The sequence below is a fragment of the Anomaloglossus baeobatrachus genome, chromosome 6 (assembly GCF_048569485.1).
Source record: "Anomaloglossus baeobatrachus isolate aAnoBae1 chromosome 6, aAnoBae1.hap1, whole genome shotgun sequence".
NCBI lineage: Eukaryota > Metazoa > Chordata > Amphibia > Anura > Aromobatidae > Anomaloglossus > Anomaloglossus baeobatrachus.
Genome location: NC_134358.1, coordinates 362,752,450 through 362,768,652, shown reverse-complemented (window position 1 = coordinate 362,768,652; position 16,203 = coordinate 362,752,450).

The window sequence follows — 16,203 nt, the reverse complement described above, 5'->3', positions numbered from 1 at the left end:
AGCACAGGGCATGGAGCGCACGGGGCATGGAGAGAAGGGGGTATATAAACAGAGCACGGGGCATGGAGAGCACGGGGCATGGAGAGCACGGGGTATATATACAGAGCACGGGGCATGGAGAGCACGGGGTATATAAACAGAGCACGGGACATGGAGAGCACGGGGTATATACAGTTAGGTCCAGAAATATTTGGACAGTGACACAAGTTTTGTTATTTTAGCTGTTTACAAAAACATGTTCAGAAATACAATTATATATATAATATGGGCTGAAAGTGCACACTCCCAGCTGCAATATGAGAGTTTTCACATCCAAATCGGAGAAAGGGTTTAGGAATCATAGCTCTGTAATGCATAGCCTCCTCTTTTTCAAGGGACCAAAAGTAATTGGACAAGGGACTCTAAGGGCTGCAATTAACTCTGAAGGCGTCTCCCTCGTTAACCTGTAATCAATGAAGTAGTTAAAAGGTCTGGGGTTGATTACAGGTGTGTGGTTTTGCATTTGGAAGCTGTTGCTGTGACCAGACAACATGCAGTCTAAGGAACTCTCAATTGAGGTGAAGCAGAACATCCTGAGGCTGAAAAAAAAGAAAAAATCCATCAGAGAGATAGCAGACATGCTTGGAGTAGCAAAATCAACAGTCGGGTACATTCTGAGAAAAAAGGAATTGACTGGTGAGCTTGGGAACTCAAAAAGGCCTGGGCGTCCATGGATGACAACAGTGGTGGATGATCACCGCATACTTTCTTTGGTGAAGAAGAACCCGTTCACAACATCAACTGAAGTCCAGAACACTCTTAGTGAAGTAGGTGTATCTGTCTCTAAGTCAACAGTAAAGAGAAGACTGCATGAAAGTAAATACAAAGGGTTCACATCTAGATGCAAACCATTCATCAATTCCAAAAATAGACAGGTCAGAGTTAAATTTGCTGAAAAACACCTCATGAAGCCAGCTCAGTTCTGGAAAAGTATTCTATGGACAGATGAGACAAAGATCAACCTGTACCAGAATGATGGGAAGAAAAAAGTTTGGAGAAGAAAGGGAACGGCACATGATCCAAGGCACACCACATCCTCTGTAAAACATGGTGGAGGCAACGTGATGGTATGGGCATGCATGGCTTTCAATGGCACTGGGTCTCTTGTGTTTATTGATGACATAACAGCAGACAAGAGTAGCCCGATGAATTCTGAAGTGTACCGGGATATACTTTCAGCCCAGATTCAGCCAAATGCCGCAAAGTTGATCGGACGGCGCTTCATAGTACAGATGGACAATGACCCCAAGCATACAGCCAAAGCTATTCAGGAGTTCATGAGTGCAAAAAAGTGGAACATTCTGCAATGGCCAAGTCAATCACCAGATCTTAACCCAATTGAGCATGCATTTCACTTGCTCAAATCCAGACTTAAGACGGAAAGACCCACAAACAAGCAAGACCTGAAGGCTGCGGCTGTAAAGGCCTGGCAAAGCATTAAGAAGGAGGAAGCCCAGCATTTGGTGATGTCCATGGGTTCCAGACTTAAGGCAGTGATTGCTTCCAAAGGATTCGCAACAAAATATTGAAAATAAAAATATTTTGTTTGGGTTTGGTTTATTTGTCCAATTACTTTTGACCTCCTAAAATGTGGAATGTTTGTAAAGAAATGTGTACAATTCCTACAATTTCTATCAGATATATTTGTTCAAACCTTCAAATTAAACGTTACAATCTGCACTTGAATTCTGTTGTAGAGGTTTCATTTCAAATCCAATGTGGTGGCATGCAGAGCCCAACTCGCGAAAATTGTGTCACTGTCCAAATATTTCTGGACCTAACTGTATACAGAGAACGGGGCATGGAGAGCACGGGGCATGGAGAGCACGGGGGAAACATGGGAGCACGGGGCATACAGAGCTCAGGGCAAACAGACAGAGCACGGGGCAAACATGGAGAGCACGGGGCAAACATGGAGAGCACGGGGCAAACATGGAGAGCACGGGGCATACAGAGCACAGGTCAAACATGGAGAGCACGGGGCAAACATGGAGAGCACGGGGCATACAGAGCACGGGGCAAACATGGAGAGCACGGGGCAAACATGGAGAGCACGGCGCAAACATGGAGAGCACGGGGCAAACATGGAGAGCACGGGGCAAACATGGAGAGCACGGGGCAAACAGAGCATGGAGCAAACAGAGCACGGAGCAAACAGAGCACGGAGCAAACAGAGCACGGAGCAAACAGAGCACGGAGCAAACATGGAGAGCACGGGGCATACAGAGCACGGGGCAAACATGGAGAGCACGGGGCAAACATGGAGAGCACGGGGCAAACATGGAGAGCACGGGGCAAACATGGAGAGCATGGGGCAAACAAGGCTGCAAGGATGGGGGAAACATGCAAAGATGGGGGAAACATGTCTGCAAGGATGGGGGAAACAAGACTGCAGGGATGGGGGGAAACAAGACTGCAAGGATGGGGGGAAACAAGACTGCAAGGATTGGGGGAAACATGCAAGGATGGGGTACATTTAGCAGGAAGGGGAACATGCCAGGAAGGGGTACATTTACCAGTATGGGGGATACATTTACCAGCATGGGGGGAAACATGCCAGGATAGGGGGAACATGAACATGCCAAGATGAGGAACATTTAGCAGGAAGGGTGATATTTACCAGGAAAGAGGACATTTACCAGGATAAGGGAACATGCCTGGATGAGGTACATTTACCAGGATGGGGTCATTTGACAGCATGGGGGAACATGCCAGGATGGGATACATTTACAATGATGGGGTACATTTACCAGGATGGGGTACATTTACCAGGATGGTTAATATGCTGGGATGGGGTATATTTGCCAGGACGGGGCCATGATGGGGACAAATATACCAGAATGTAGTAAATATATATCAGGATGGGGGACATGTTTACCAGGAAGTGGCCAGGAAGGGGGACATAACTACACAATGAAGGTGGAGGGAGCAACTCGCACGTCTTTATGGGATTTCAAGATCTTCAGACATTGAAATGTAGATGTGGATTACAGGGTGACATCTGATTGCATTCCATGCTAAAATCTCTGTCTAATATGCTGCAATTTTTTCCAGAAAGATCAATCCAACTGCTGTGTCTGGAAAAGGCTGAGCTTCAATGTGTGGTCAGCATGCATGAGCGTGATGCCCCCTGCTGAAGAGAAGAGAAGACGGCAAAGGTAAGGTTACAATCAATTATTTACATGATAGGATTGGTTGGCACTTTGGGAAAAAAAATGGATTTAGGGCTACAGTTTGGGCACTCGGCCTGTAAAAGGTTCGCCATGACTGCACTAGTGGGACACTAATGAAGTCCAAAAGCCACTTTTAGGATGAAACTAAGTTTCCTCAGTGTTTGGTGTTCTAATGGCTTTGTAACAATGAGCTTGAGTGTGCAATGCAGAGGTGCTGCAAATAGATTTGCACTAGTGGGACACTAATGGAAGTCCAACAGCCACATTTAGGATGCCACTAAGTTTCCTCAGTGTTTGGTATTCTAATGGCTTTGTAACAATGAGCTTGAGTGTGTAATGCAGAGGTGCTGCAAATAGATTTGCACTAGTGGGACACTAATGAAGTCCAACAGCCACTTTTAGGATGAAACTAAGTTTCCTCAGTGTTTGGTATTCTAATGGCTTTGTAACAATGAGCTTGAGTGTGCAATGCAGAGGTGCTGCAAATAGATTTGCACTAGTGGGACACTAATGGAAGTCCGACAGCCACTTTTAGGATGCCACTAAGTTTCCTCAGTGTTTGGTATTCTAATGGCTTTGTAACAATGAGCTTGAGTGTGTAATGCAGAGGTGCTGCAAATAGATTTGCACTAGTGGGACACTAATGGAAGTCCAACAGCCACATTTAGGATGCCACTAAGTTTCCTCAGTGTTTGGTATTCTAATGGCTTTGTAACAATGAGCTTGAGTGTGCAATGCAGAGGTGCTGCAAATAGATTTGCACCAGTGGGACACTAATGAAATCAAACAGCCACTTTTAGGATGCCACTAAGTTTCCTCAGTGTTTGGTATTCTAATGGCTTTGTAACAATGAGCTTGAGTGTGCAATGCAGAGGTGCTGCAAATAGATTTGCACCAGTGGGACACTAATGAAATCCAACAGCCACTTTTAGGATGCCACTAAGTTTCCTCAGTGTTTGGTATTCTAATGGCTTTGTAACAATGAGCTTGAGTGTGCAATGCAGTTGTCAGGGCCAGGCGGTCGGGCAGACCCAGGAGGTGGATCCACTGGACCGAACTCTAAGATGGTGGTAGGGAGTCCGGTAGCTGAAGCACTGATGGGCAGCAGAACAGTCCGTGCAAGTGAAGGTAGCGAAGGAGTCCCTGGGACCACGGAGTCACAGATGGTAGTCCGGGTGACGTAGCTCAGGTTCGGAGGCCGAGATGATGTCAGGCGGGGTCCGGAACCTTGGGAGCGAGATGACAGGTCACCGCAGGGATCCGAGATGGTACGGACTGTCAGATGGCAGACGGACAGCGTGCGGGGCTCGGGATTCAGCAGGACTGGATGGCGAGGCGGGATCAGCTCTAGAAGAGAGATACGTAAGTATGGCAGGAAAACACAAGGAGACCTGACTCCTAGCTCAGAAAACACGAAGATCAGGCCCCGCCCCCTTGGACAAGAACCCCCTTTATACCCCGTACCTGTCTAACCTCATTTCCTGTTAATGGGCGCTGGCCCTTTAAGAAAGGGTCAGTGACCGCGCGCGCGCCCTAATGCGCGTGCGCGCGGCCCGGGTGCCAGAAGCCAGGGAAGGAGGCTGAGAGGAGGACGCAGGGGAGCCGAGCAGGGCCTGGGAGGCCGTCGGGCGCCGGGATCGGCGGCCAGGAAGCCCAGGAAGGACGGGCACAAGGGACTGGGACGCGGGGAGCGTGGCAGGTGAGCCGGGGAGCGGGGCAGGGGACCCGGGAAGGGGAGCCGAGGGCCCGGGGAGCGTGACAGTACCCCCCCCCCCACGCCCCCCTCCCCGCAACCGAGACATGAAGGCACGGATCAGGGGAGTGCCCACATTCTCCCTGGGTTCCCAGGATCTATCCTCAGGACCATACCCCTCCCAGTCCACCAGGAAGAACTGCCGGCCACGAACAGTCTTCATGGCCACGATATCTCTTACCGCGTAGATGTCGTCCTCAGCAATAGGAGGAGGAGCCGGGCTGGCAGCAGCGGAGAAGGGACCAAGGAACACCGGCTTGAGGAGAGAGACGTGGAAGGAGTTGGGTATTCTCATCGTGGCCGGAAGCTTCAGTTTGTAGGAGACCTCATTGATCTTGCTGAGGACCTTAAACGGCCCGATGTAGCGAGGACCCAGCTTGTAGGAAGGAATCTTCAGTCGGATGTACTGGGAAGCAAGCCAGACCAGGTCACCAGGAGAGAAACACGGAGGGTCTAGACGCCTTTTGTCAGCGTGTTTCTTCATCCGCTGGGAAGCGCGCCCAAGGGACGCCTTGACAGAGTCCCAAATGGTAGCGAAGTCACGGGCTACAGTATCAGCAGCAGGGACATCCGAAGAAGGGGATATAGGCAACGGGACGGAAGGCTGTAGTCCGTAAACGACATGGAAGGGAGATTTGGAGGACGACTCACTGACGTGGTGGTTATGGGAGAACTCAGCCCAAGGCAGAAGCGTGGACCAGTCGTCGTGATGGACGTTGACATAGTGACGTAAGAAGGATGTCAAGATTTGATTGACCCTCTCCACTTGGCCATTAGACTGAGGATGGTAAGCGGAAGAAAAGTCCAGAGTCACTCCCAGATGTTTGCAGAGAGCCCTCCAGAAGCGGGAGGTGAACTGAGTTCCTCTGTCGGACACGATGTGGGAAGGAAAGCCATGTAAGCGAAAGATGTGTTGTATATAGGCTTCCGCGAGTTCCTGAGCAGAGGGCAGTCCGGGCATAGGGACGAAGTGAGCCATTTTGGAGAACCGATCCACCACGACCCATATGACTGTGTGTCCGGAGGATACTGGCAAGTCCGTAATAAAGTCCATCGCTATGTGTTGCCATGGAACTGAGGGTATCGGCAGAGGCAGAAGACGGCCATAGGGCAGGTGTTTGGGCGTCTTGTTCCTGGCACAAGTGGGGCAGGCAGAGACAAAGGCGGCAACGTCCGTGCGAAGGGATGGCCACCAGTAATGGCGTACAATCGCACCCCATGTTCTCTTCTGGCCTGCATGGCCGGCTGTTTTCGAGGCATGACCCCAGTGTAACACTTTTTCCCTGTCGGTCTCAGAGACATAGGTCTTCCCGGGTGGTATCTGGGCCAGAGTGACAGGAGCCACCGGAACAATCTTGTTAGGAGAGATGATAGGTTGGATAGTCTCTTCCTCCTGCTCCAGGGGCATGAGAGACCTAGACAAGGCATCAGCGCGTATATTCTTGTCCGCGGGTCGGAAATGAAGCTGGAAGTCAAACCTGGCAAAGAATAAGGACCACCTGGCTTGCCGTGGGTTCAGTCGCTGAGCGGACCGCAGGTATTCCAGGTTCTTGTGGTCCGTGTAGATAATCACGGGGTACACTGCTCCTTCCAGGAGGTAGCGCCACTCCTCCAGAGCCAGTTTGACCGCTAATAGCTCTCGGTCACCGATGGTGTAATTACGTTCAGGTGCTGAGAAGCTTTTAGAGAAGAAACCGCAAGTCACCATCTTCCCGGAGGAGGATTTTTGCATGAGCACTGCTCCGGCTCCTGAGGAGGAAGCATCCACCTCTAAGGTGAACTGGCGGTTTAACTCTGGTCGGTGGAGTACAGGAGAGGAGGCGAATGCTCGCTTCAGGGAGCAAAATGCGGCGTCGGCCGCAGGTGACCAGTCCTTTGGATTAGCCTCCTTTTTGGTCAGAGCGGAGAGAGGAGCAGTCAGGGCGGAGAAGTGAGGAATAAACTGGCGGTAGTAGTTGGCAAATCCCAGGAACCGTTGGATTGCCTTCAGCCCAGAAGGGGGAGGCCAGTTGAGAATGGCGGAGACCTTCTTGGGATCCATCTGCAGCCCAGTCCCCGAGATGATGTATCCCAGGAAAGGAAGAGAAGACTGCTCAAAGACGCACTTCTCATATTTGGCGTAGAGACGATTCTCTCTCAGTCTTTGTAGAACCAGCTTTACGTTCTCTCTGTGGGTCTGGAGGTTCGGAGAGAAAACAAGAATGTCATCCAGATAAACTACTACACATACGTAGAGGAGGTCCCGAAAAATGTCGTTCACCAGTTCTTGGAATACGGCAGGAGCGTTACACAGACCGAAGGGCATCACACAGTATTCATAGTGCCCATCGCGAGTATTAAACGCGGTCTTCCATTCGTCCCCAGAGCGGATACGAACTAGGTTGTAGGCACCCCGAAGATCCAGTTTGGTGAACACACGGGCTCCTCTGAGCCGATCGAACAGTTCGGGGATGAGCGGTAGGGGGTACTTGTTTTTTATAGTAATCTGATTCAAGCCCCGGTAGTCAATGCATGGGCGAAGGTCACCCTCTTTCTTCTTCACGAAGAAGAAGCCTGCTCCCGCAGGAGAGGAGGATCTCCGGATGAATCCCTTTGCCAGGCTTTCCATGATGTAGGTGGACATGGCCCTGGTTTCGGCTGGAGACAACGGATATATCCGTCCTCGAGGTGGTGTTGTTCCTGGGAGCAGGTCGATGGCGCAATCGTAGGGACGGTGTGGCGGAAGTACCTCAGACTCCTTCTTGTCAAAAACGTCCGTGAAGGACCAATAGGCCGAGGGCAGACCCGGTAGGTTCTCAGGAACCGGAGGTCGTCGGACTGGTTGTATAGACTTTAGACATCTCTCATGACAGGCAGAGCCCCAACGGGTGATTTCGCCAGTACCCCAGTTGACTGAGGGTTCGTGTGTTCGCAACCAAGGAAGTCCCAGCAGGACTTGGTGGGACATGTGTGGAAGGACGTAGAGAGCGATGTTCTCGGTGTGCAGAGCACCGATACGCAGTTCCACCGGCTTCGTGATCCAGGAGATGGTATCAGAGAGGGGTCTCCCATCCACCGAGGCAATCAGTAGGGGCTTCTCGAGTAGAGTAACAGGCAGCTGGTATTTGTCCACCGTGGCCTGCTGGATAAAATTGCCTGCTGCTCCGGAGTCGAGGTATGCCTCAGCCGTGAAGCGCGTCTCTCCTGTTGATACTTGTACCGTCCACATAACTGGGTCGGAGAGAGTCCCAGCACCTAGGGTGGCCTCTCCTACCAACCCTAGGCTTTGGAGTTTCCCGGCCTTTCCGGACAGGAGCGTAGGAGATGTGTGTCCCCTCCGCAGTAAAAGCAGAGGCCCTTGGCGAGCCGCTCTGCTCGACGTTGGTCAGACTGTCGTACTCGATCAACCTGCATGGGTTCGTGGACAGGAATCCCAGCTGTAGATGACTGTGGCACAGAGGACTTCTGTGGCGGAGAGGAGTGCCGTACCGCACATCGCTCACGAACCAGCTCTTTGGAGCGCTCCTGAAAACGAATGTCCACTCGCGTGGCTAGGGCAATCAGGGCATCTAGGGTGGAGGGCATGTCACGACCCGCCAACTCATCTTTGATGCGACTTGACAGTCCTTCCCAGAAGGCGGCTGTCAGGGCCTCATTATTCCACCCGAGTTCAGAAGCCAAAGTGCGAAAACGGATGGCGTATTGGCCCACCGTCAGTGTTCCTTGACGTAGGCGGAGAAGTGAAGAAGCAGACGCAGAGGCGCGTCCCGGCTCGTCAAAGGTACTGCGAAAGGCCTGCAGGAACTCTTGAAGATCCTTGGTCATGGGGTCCTCCTTCTCCCACAAGGGGTTCATCCACGCCAGTGCCTCGCCCTCCAGGTGAGACATTATAAAGGCGACCTTGGCTTGGTCGGAGGCGAACAGATGGGGCAGCTGCGTGAAGTGAAGGGAGCATTGGTTTATGAAGCCCCTGCAGGTCTTGGGATCTCCAGCATAACGAGGAGGTGACGCCAAACGGAGTCGGGAAGCATCCGACGCGGCTGCCACTGGTGCGGGAGCCGTGGATTGCCTAGTGGGAGACCTGGGTGCTGCAGGCGTCATTGATGCTTGTAATGTGTACAGGCGAGTGTCCACGGAGGTCATAAATTGCAGCATGCGGGTCTGGACTTCACACTGGCGTTGGAGTTCCTCTTGCAGGGCCAATAGTGCTGCAGCGGGATCCATGGCCTGATCTTACTGTCAGGGCCAGGCGGTCGGGCAGACCCAGGAGGTGGATCCACTGGACCGAACTCTAAGATGGTGGTAGGGAGTCCGGTAGCTGAAGCACTGATGGGCAGCAGAACAGTCCGTGCAAGTGAAGGTAGCGAAGGAGTCCCTGGGACCACGGAGTCACAGATGGTAGTCCGGGTGACGTAGCTCAGGTTCGGAGGCCGAGATGATGTCAGGCGGGGTCCGGAACCTTGGGAGCGAGATGACAGGTCACCGCAGGGATCCGAGATGGTACGGACTGTCAGATGGCAGACGGACAGCGTGCGGGGCTCGGGATTCAGCAGGACTGGATGGCGAGGCGGGATCAGCTCTAGAAGAGAGATACGTAAGTATGGCAGGAAAACACAAGGAGACCTGACTCCTAGCTCAGAAAACACGAAGATCAGGCCCCGCCCCCTTGGACAAGAACCCCCTTTATACCCCGTACCTGTCTAACCTCATTTCCTGTTAATGGGCGCTGGCCCTTTAAGAAAGGGTCAGTGACCGCGCGCGCGCGCCCTAATGCGCGTGCGCGCGGCCCGGGTGCCAGAAGCCAGGGAAGGAGGCTGAGAGGAGGACGCAGGGGAGCCGAGCAGGGCCTGGGAGGCCGTCGGGCGCCGGGATCGGCGGCCAGGAAGCCCAGGAAGGACGGGCACAAGGGACTGGGACGCGGGGAGCGTGGCAGGTGAGCCGGGGAGCGGGGCAGGGGACCCGGGAAGGGGAGCCGAGGGCCCGGGGAGCGTGACAGTACCCCCCCCCCACGCCCCCCTCCCCGCAACCGAGACATGAAGGCACGGATCAGGGGAGTGCCCACATTCTCCCTGGGTTCCCAGGATCTATCCTCAGGACCATACCCCTCCCAGTCCACCAGGAAGAACTGCCGGCCACGAACAGTCTTCATGGCCACGATATCTCTTACCGCGTAGATGTCGTCCTCAGCAATAGGAGGAGGAGCCGGGCTGGCAGCAGCGGAGAAGGGACCAAGGAACACCGGCTTGAGGAGAGAGACGTGGAAGGAGTTGGGTATTCTCATCGTGGCCGGAAGCTTCAGTTTGTAGGAGACCTCATTGATCTTGCTGAGGACCTTAAACGGCCCGATGTAGCGAGGACCCAGCTTGTAGGAAGGAATCTTCAGTCGGATGTACTGGGAAGCAAGCCAGACCAGGTCACCAGGAGAGAAACACGGAGGGTCTAGACGCCTTTTGTCAGCGTGTTTCTTCATCCGCTGGGAAGCGCGCCCAAGGGACGCCTTGACAGAGTCCCAAATGGTAGCGAAGTCACGGGCTACAGTATCAGCAGCAGGGACATCCGAAGAAGGGGATATAGGCAACGGGACGGAAGGCTGTAGTCCGTAAACGACATGGAAGGGAGATTTGGAGGACGACTCACTGACGTGGTGGTTATGGGAGAACTCAGCCCAAGGCAGAAGCGTGGACCAGTCGTCGTGATGGACGTTGACATAGTGACGTAAGAAGGATGTCAAGATTTGATTGACCCTCTCCACTTGGCCATTAGACTGAGGATGGTAAGCGGAAGAAAAGTCCAGAGTCACTCCCAGATGTTTGCAGAGAGCCCTCCAGAAGCGGGAGGTGAACTGAGTTCCTCTGTCGGACACGATGTGGGAAGGAAAGCCATGTAAGCGAAAGATGTGTTGTATATAGGCTTCCGCGAGTTCCTGAGCAGAGGGCAGTCCGGGCATAGGGACGAAGTGAGCCATTTTGGAGAACCGATCCACCACGACCCATATGACTGTGTGTCCGGAGGATACTGGCAAGTCCGTAATAAAGTCCATCGCTATGTGTTGCCATGGAACTGAGGGTATCGGCAGAGGCAGAAGACGGCCATAGGGCAGGTGTTTGGGCGTCTTGTTCCTGGCACAAGTGGGGCAGGCAGAGACAAAGGCGGCAACGTCCGTGCGAAGGGATGGCCACCAGTAATGGCGTACAATCGCACCCCATGTTCTCTTCTGGCCTGCATGGCCGGCTGTTTTCGAGGCATGACCCCAGTGTAACACTTTTTCCCTGTCGGTCTCAGAGACATAGGTCTTCCCGGGTGGTATCTGGGCCAGAGTGACAGGAGCCACCGGAACAATCTTGTTAGGAGAGATGATAGGTTGGATAGTCTCTTCCTCCTGCTCCAGGGGCATGAGAGACCTAGACAAGGCATCAGCGCGTATATTCTTGTCCGCGGGTCGGAAATGAAGCTGGAAGTCAAACCTGGCAAAGAATAAGGACCACCTGGCTTGCCGTGGGTTCAGTCGCTGAGCGGACCGCAGGTATTCCAGGTTCTTGTGGTCCGTGTAGATAATCACGGGGTACACTGCTCCTTCCAGGAGGTAGCGCCACTCCTCCAGAGCCAGTTTGACCGCTAATAGCTCTCGGTCACCGATGGTGTAATTACGTTCAGGTGCTGAGAAGCTTTTAGAGAAGAAACCGCAAGTCACCATCTTCCCGGAGGAGGATTTTTGCATGAGCACTGCTCCGGCTCCTGAGGAGGAAGCATCCACCTCTAAGGTGAACTGGCGGTTTAACTCTGGTCGGTGGAGTACAGGAGAGGAGGCGAATGCTCGCTTCAGGGAGCAAAATGCGGCGTCGGCCGCAGGTGACCAGTCCTTTGGATTAGCCTCCTTTTTGGTCAGAGCGGAGAGAGGAGCAGTCAGGGCGGAGAAGTGAGGAATAAACTGGCGGTAGTAGTTGGCAAATCCCAGGAACCGTTGGATTGCCTTCAGCCCAGAAGGGGGAGGCCAGTTGAGAATGGCGGAGACCTTCTTGGGATCCATCTGCAGCCCAGTCCCCGAGATGATGTATCCCAGGAAAGGAAGAGAAGACTGCTCAAAGACGCACTTCTCATATTTGGCGTAGAGACGATTCTCTCTCAGTCTTTGTAGAACCAGCTTTACGTTCTCTCTGTGGGTCTGGAGGTTCGGAGAGAAAACAAGAATGTCATCCAGATAAACTACTACACATACGTAGAGGAGGTCCCGAAAAATGTCGTTCACCAGTTCTTGGAATACGGCAGGAGCGTTACACAGACCGAAGGGCATCACACAGTATTCATAGTGCCCATCGCGAGTATTAAACGCGGTCTTCCATTCGTCCCCAGAGCGGATACGAACTAGGTTGTAGGCACCCCGAAGATCCAGTTTGGTGAACACACGGGCTCCTCTGAGCCGATCGAACAGTTCGGGGATGAGCGGTAGGGGGTACTTGTTTTTTATAGTAATCTGATTCAAGCCCCGGTAGTCAATGCATGGGCGAAGGTCACCCTCTTTCTTCTTCACGAAGAAGAAGCCTGCTCCCGCAGGAGAGGAGGATCTCCGGATGAATCCCTTTGCCAGGCTTTCCATGATGTAGGTGGACATGGCCCTGGTTTCGGCTGGAGACAACGGATATATCCGTCCTCGAGGTGGTGTTGTTCCTGGGAGCAGGTCGATGGCGCAATCGTAGGGACGGTGTGGCGGAAGTACCTCAGACTCCTTCTTGTCAAAAACGTCCGTGAAGGACCAATAGGCCGAGGGCAGACCCGGTAGGTTCTCAGGAACCGGAGGTCGTCGGACTGGTTGTATAGACATTAGACATCTCTCATGACAGGCAGAGCCCCAACGGGTGATTTCGCCAGTACCCCAGTTGACTGAGGGTTCGTGTGTTCGCAACCAAGGAAGTCCCAGCAGGACTTGGTGGGACATGTGTGGAAGGACGTAGAGAGCGATGTTCTCGGTGTGCAGAGCACCGATACGCAGTTCCACCGGCTTCGTGATCCAGGAGATGGTATCAGAGAGGGGTCTCCCATCCACCGAGGCAATCAGTAGGGGCTTCTCGAGTAGAGTAACAGGCAGCTGGTATTTGTCCACCGTGGCCTGCTGGATAAAATTGCCTGCTGCTCCGGAGTCGAGGTATGCCTCAGCCGTGAAGCGCGTCTCTCCTGTTGATACTTGTACCGTCCACATAACTGGGTCGGAGAGAGTCCCAGCACCTAGGGTGGCCTCTCCTACCAACCCTAGGCTTTGGAGTTTCCCGGCCTTTCCGGACAGGAGCGTAGGAGATGTGTGTCCCCTCCGCAGTAAAAGCAGAGGCCCTTGGCGAGCCGCTCTGCTCGACGTTGGTCAGACTGTCGTACTCGATCAACCTGCATGGGTTCGTGGACAGGAATCCCAGCTGTAGATGACTGTGGCACAGAGGACTTCTGTGGCGGAGAGGAGTGCCGTACCGCACATCGCTCACGAACCAGCTCTTTGGAGCGCTCCTGAAAACGAATGTCCACTCGCGTGGCTAGGGCAATCAGGGCATCTAGGGTGGAGGGCATGTCACGACCCGCCAACTCATCTTTGATGCGACTTGACAGTCCTTCCCAGAAGGCGGCTGTCAGGGCCTCATTATTCCACCCGAGTTCAGAAGCCAAAGTGCGAAAACGGATGGCGTATTGGCCCACCGTCAGTGTTCCTTGACGTAGGCGGAGAAGTGAAGAAGCAGACGCAGAGGCGCGTCCCGGCTCGTCAAAGGTACTGCGAAAGGCCTGCAGGAACTCTTGAAGATCCTTGGTCATGGGGTCCTCCTTCTCCCACAAGGGGTTCATCCACGCCAGTGCCTCGCCCTCCAGGTGAGACATTATAAAGGCGACCTTGGCTTGGTCGGAGGCGAACAGATGGGGCAGCTGCGTGAAGTGAAGGGAGCATTGGTTTATGAAGCCCCTGCAGGTCTTGGGATCTCCAGCATAACGAGGAGGTGACGCCAAACGGAGTCGGGAAGCATCCGACGCGGCTGCCACTGGTGCGGGAGCCGTGGATTGCCTAGTGGGAGACCTGGGTGCTGCAGGCGTCATTGATGCTTGTAATGTGTACAGGCGAGTGTCCACGGAGGTCATAAATTGCAGCATGCGGGTCTGGACTTCACACTGGCGTTGGAGTTCCTCTTGCAGGGCCAATAGTGCTGCAGCGGGATCCATGGCCTGATCTTACTGTCAGGGCCAGGCGGTCGGGCAGACCCAGGAGGTGGATCCACTGGACCGAACTCTAAGATGGTGGTAGGGAGTCCGGTAGCTGAAGCACTGATGGGCAGCAGAACAGTCCGTGCAAGTGAAGGTAGCGAAGGAGTCCCTGGGACCACGGAGTCACAGATGGTAGTCCGGGTGACGTAGCTCAGGTTCGGAGGCCGAGATGATGTCAGGCGGGGTCCGGAACCTTGGGAGCGAGATGACAGGTCACCGCAGGGATCCGAGATGGTACGGACTGTCAGATGGCAGACGGACAGCGTGCGGGGCTCGGGATTCAGCAGGACTGGATGGCGAGGCGGGATCAGCTCTAGAAGAGAGATACGTAAGTATGGCAGGAAAACACAAGGAGACCTGACTCCTAGCTCAGAAAACACGAAGATCAGGCCCCGCCCCCTTGGACAAGAACCCCCTTTATACCCCGTACCTGTCTAACCTCATTTCCTGTTAATGGGCGCTGGCCCTTTAAGAAAGGGTCAGTGACCGCGCGCGCGCCCTAATGCGCGTGCGCGCGGCCCGGGTGCCAGAAGCCAGGGAAGGAGGCTGAGAGGAGGACGCAGGGGAGCCGAGCAGGGCCTGGGAGGCCGTCGGGCGCCGGGATCGGCGGCCAGGAAGCCCAGGAAGGACGGGCACAAGGGACTGGGACGCGGGGAGCGTGGCAGGTGAGCCGGGGAGCGGGGCAGGGGACCCGGGAAGGGGAGCCGAGGGCCCGGGGAGCGTGACAGCAGTGGTGCTGTAAATAGATTTGCACTAGTGGGACACTAATGGAAGTCCAACAGCCACTTTTAGGATGCCACTAAGTTTCCTCAGTGTTTGCTAGTATAATGGCTTAGTAACAATGAGCTTGAGTGTGCAAAGGGCAGGAGGGTACAGTGGCAGGTTTGTGGGTCAGTGTAGAGGAAAGGAAGCCTCACTTTCTATCCCTCCTAATGGTGAAATGCAGCAAGGAACTCCCTGACCTTAGCTACACAGACGCTCTTATCTGTAGCTGTTAAAAACTCTTTCCACGGACCTGACTGTCACCCATGGCTCTGAGCCTGCTGTAATTAGCCCTTACAAGGCCTGAAAGAAACTTCTATCCCTATTCTGTATAGCGCTGTGTGTAGAGCGTACACAGCAGTATCGGAGACAGCAGCTGCACCTGCGGTTACTGACACCCAGACGCAGAAGGCAGATAATGGCGTCCAGACGGGCAGATGCCTGTATTTATAATGCAGGGACATGTGACATGGCCATCCTATCACACATGCCGTTGCTTCTCTGGCTAAAAGTTCACATAGGGGTGCTTCACACATAGCGAGATCGCTACCGAAATCGCTGCTACGTCATGGTTTTGGTGACGCAACAGTGACCTCATTAGCGATCTCGCTGTGTGTGACACTGAGCAGCGATCTGGCCCCTGCTGCGAGATAGCTGCTCGTTACACACAGCCCTGGTTTGTTTTCTTCAAAGGCGCTCTCCTGCTGTGACTCACAGATCGCTGTGTGTGACAGCGAGAGAGCGACGAAATGAAGCGAGCAGGGAGCAGGAGCCGGCATCTAGCAGCTGCGGTAAGCTGTAACCAGGGTAAACATCGGGTAACCAAGGTGGTTACCCGATATTTACCTTAGTTACCACCCTCTGCAGCTCTCACGCTGCCAGTGCCGGCTCCTACTCTGTGCACATGTAGCTGCAGTACACATCAGGTAATTAACCCGATGTGTACTGTAGCTAGGAGAGCAAGGAGCCAGCGCTAAGCAGTGTGCGCGGCTCCCTGCTCTCTGCACATGTAGCTGCAGTACACATCGGGTTAATTAACCCGATGTGTACTGTAGCTAGGAGAGCAGGGAGCCAGCGCTAAGCAGTGTGCGCAGCTCCCTGCTCTCTACACATGTAGCTGCAGTACTCATCGGGTTAATTAACCCGATGTGTACTGTAGCTAGGAGAGCAAGGAGCCAGCGCTAAGCAGTGTGCGCGGCTCCCTGCTCTCGCAGATATAATCGCTGCTTCGGCTGCTGTGTTTGACAGCTAAGCAGCGATCATAAC